Here is a 3,850-nt window from a genome sequence, read left to right on the forward strand (position 1 = left end):
AGGCTTGATGGTGATGGCTGTACACATGTTGGTCGATGGTAGCAGGGTAGGTGGAGATGGCTGAGCACATGTTGGTTAATGGCCGCAGGGTAGATGGTTATTTCTAAGCACATGTTGGTTGATGGTAGCACGGACGATAGTGTTGGCAGGGCACATGTTGGATGATGGTAGCAGGATTGGTGGTGATGGCTGACCACATGTTGATTATTGGTAGCAGGGTTGATGTTGATAGCTGTGCACATGGTGGTTGATGGTAGCAGGGTAGGTGGTGATGGCTGAGCACATGTTGGTCAATGGTAGCAGGGTAGGTGGTGATGGCTGAGCACATGTTGGTTGATGGTAGTAGGATAGGTGGTGATGGCTGACCACATGTTGGTTGATGGTGGCAGGATCTGTGGTGATGGTGAACACATGTTGGTTGATGGTAGCAGGGTTAATGGAGATGGTTGAGCATATGTTCGTTGATGGTGGCAGAGTTGGTGGTGATGTCTGAGCACATGTTGGTTGATGGTAACAGGATAGGTGGTGATGGGTGAGCACACGTTTGTTGATAGTAGCAGGGTAGGTGTTAATGGCTGAGTACATGTTGGTTGATGGTAGCAGGATTCGCGGTGATGGCTAAGCACATGTTGATTGATGGTAGGAGGGTTGGTGGTGATGGCTAAGCACATGTTGGTTGATGGTAGCTGGGTAGGTGATGATGACTGAGTACATGATGGTCGATGGTAGGAGGGTTGTTGGTGATGGCTGAGCACATCGTGGTTGATGGTAGCAGGTTTGGTGGTAATGGCTGCGCAAATGTTGGTTGATGGTAGCTGGGTTTGTTGTGATTTCTAAGCATATGTTGGTTGATGGTAGCAGGTTAGGTGGTGATGGCTGAGCAAATGTTTGTTGATTGTATCAGAGTAAGTCGTGATGGCTGAGCACATGTTGGTTGATGGTAACAGGGTTGGTGGTGATGGCTAAGCACTTGTTGGTTATGGCTGCAGGGTTGGTGGTGATCGCTTAGCACATGTTGGTTGATGGTAGCAGTGTAGGTGGTGATGGCTGAGCACTTGTTGGTTGATGGTGGCAGGGTAGGTGGTGATGGCTAAGCACATGTTGGTTGATGGTAGCAGGGTTGGTGGTGAAGGGTGATCACATGTTGATTGATGGTAGCAGGGTTGGTGGTGATGGCTGAGCACATGTTGGCTGATTTTGGCAGGGTTGGTGGTGATGGTTGAGCTCATTTTGTTTGATGGTAGCAGGGTAGGTGGTGATAGCTGAGAACATGATAGTTGATGGCAGCAGGGTAGGTGGTGATGGCTGAGCACATGTTGGTTGATGGTAGCAGAAAAGCTGGTTATGGCTGAGCACATGTTGGTTGATGATAGCAGGGTTGGTGGTGATGGCTGAGAGGATGTTGGTTGATCGTAGCATGATGTGGTGATGGCTGAGCTCATGTTGGTTGATGGTAGAAGGATTGGTGGTGATAGCTGTGGATATGTTGGTTAATGGTAGCAGGCTTGATGGTGATGGCTGCGCACATGTTGGTCGATGGTAGCAGGGTAGGTGGTGATGGCTGAGCACATGTTGGTTGATGGTAGGAGGGTAGGTGGTGATGGTGAAGCACATGTTGGTTGATGGAAGCAGGGTAGGTGGTGATGGCTAAGCGCAGGTTGGTTGATGGTGGCAGGGTAAGTGGTGATGACGGAGCACACGATGGTTGAAGGTGGCAGGGTTGGTGGTGATGGCTGAGCACATGTTGGTTGATGGTAACAGGTTTGATGGTAATGGCTAAGCACATTTTGGTTGATGCCTGCAGGGTTGGTGGTGATGACTGAGCACATGTTGGTTGATGGTAGCATGACAGGTCGGGATGGCTGAGCTCATGTTGGTTGATTCATGTAGGGTTAGGGGTGATGGCAGAGCACAGGTTAGTTGATGGTGGAAGGGTAGGTGGTGATAGCTGAGAACATGTTGGTTGATGGTAGCAGGGTAGGTTGCAATGGTAAAGTACATGGGTGATGGTAGCAGAGGTACTGGTAATGGCTGAGCACATGTTGGTTGATGGTAGCAGATGGTTGTGATGGCTGAACACATGTTGGTTGATGTAAGCAAGGTACTTGGTGATGGCTAAGCACATGTTGGTTGATGTTGGCAGGATAGCTGGTGATGGCTGAGCACATGTTGGTTGATGGTAGCAGGTTGGTGGTGATGGCTGAGCACATGTTGGTAGATTTCAGCTGTGTTGCTGGTGATAGCTGAGCACATGTTGGTTGATGGTAGAAGGGTTGGTGGTGATGCCTGAGCACATGTTGGTTGTTGGTGGCAGGGTTGGTGGTCATGCCTGAGCACAAGTTGGTTGATGGTGGCAAGGTTGGTGGTGATCGTAGAGCACATGTTGCTTGATGGTAGCCGGGTAGGTGGTTGATGGTAGCAGGGGAGGTGGTGATGGATGCTCATATGATGAATGATGGTGACAGAGGAGTGGTGTAGCTGAGCACATGTTGGTTGATGGTAGCAGGGATGGTGTTGATGAATGAGCACTCTTTGGTTGATGGTAGCAGGATTGGTGGTGATGGCTTTGCATATGTTGGTTAACGGTAGCAGGGCTGATGGTGATGTCTGCGCACATGTTGGTGGATGTTAGCAGGTTGGGTAGTATGGCTGAAAACATATTGGTTGATTGTATCAGGGCAAGTGGTGATGGCTGAGCACATGTTGGTTGATGATAGCAGGGTAGGCGGTGAAGGCTGAGCACATGTTTCTTGATGGTAGTAGGGTAGGTGGTGATGGCTGAGCACATGTTGGTTGGATGTGGCAGGGTAGGTTGTGATGGCTGAGCTATGTTGATTGATGGTAGCAGGGTTGGTGGTGATGGCTGAGCTCATGTTGGTTGATGGCAGCAGGGTACATGGTGATGGCTGAGCATATGTTGGTTGATTGTGGCAGGGTTGGTGGTGATGGCTGAGCACATGTTGTTTGATGGTAGCAGGGTAGGTGGTGATGGCCGAGCACATGTTGGTTGATGGTAGCAGGGTTGGTGGTGATGGCTGAGCACATGTTGGTTGATGGTAGCAGGGGTATTAGTGATGGCTGAGACCATGTTGGTTGATGGTAGCACGGTTGATGGTGATGGCTAAGCATATGTTGGTTGATGCTTGTAGGGTTGATGGTGATGGCTAAGCACATGTTGGTTGATGGTAGCAAGGTAGCTGGTGATGACTGAGCACATGTTGGTTGACGGTGGCAGGATAGGTGGTGATGGCTGAACACTTGTTGGTTGATGGTAGCGGGTTTGGGGGTGATGACAGAGCACATGTTGGTTGATGGTAGCAGTGTTGGTCGTGATGGCTGAGCATATGTTGGTCTATGGTAGCAGGGTTGGTGGTGATGGCTGAGCACATATTGGCTGATGGCGGCAGGGTTAGTGGGGATGGCTGAGCACATGTTTGTTGATGGTAACAGAATAGGTGGTGATGACTGAGCACATTTTGGTTGATAGCAACAGGGTAGGTGGTGAAGGCTGAGCTCATGTTGGTTAATGGTAGCAGTGTTGGTGGTGATGGCTAAGCACATGTTGTTTGATGGTGTTAGTGTAGTTGGTAATGGCTGAATACATGTTCGCCGATGGTAGCAGGGTAGGTGGTGATTGCTGAGGATATGTTCGTTGATTGTGGCAGGGTAGGTGTTGATAGCTGATCACATGTTGGTTGATGGTAGCAGGGTTGGTGGTGATGGCTGAGCATCTGTTGGTTGATGGTAGTTGGATTGATAATGATGGCTGAGCCCATGCTAGTTGATGGTAGCAAGATTGGTGGTGATGGCTAAGAGCATGTTTGTTGATGGTAGCAGGGTCGATGTTGAT

This window comes from Panulirus ornatus, chromosome 31, assembly GCF_036320965.1.
Source record: "Panulirus ornatus isolate Po-2019 chromosome 31, ASM3632096v1, whole genome shotgun sequence".
NCBI classification, from domain to species: Eukaryota; Metazoa; Arthropoda; class Malacostraca; order Decapoda; family Palinuridae; genus Panulirus; species Panulirus ornatus.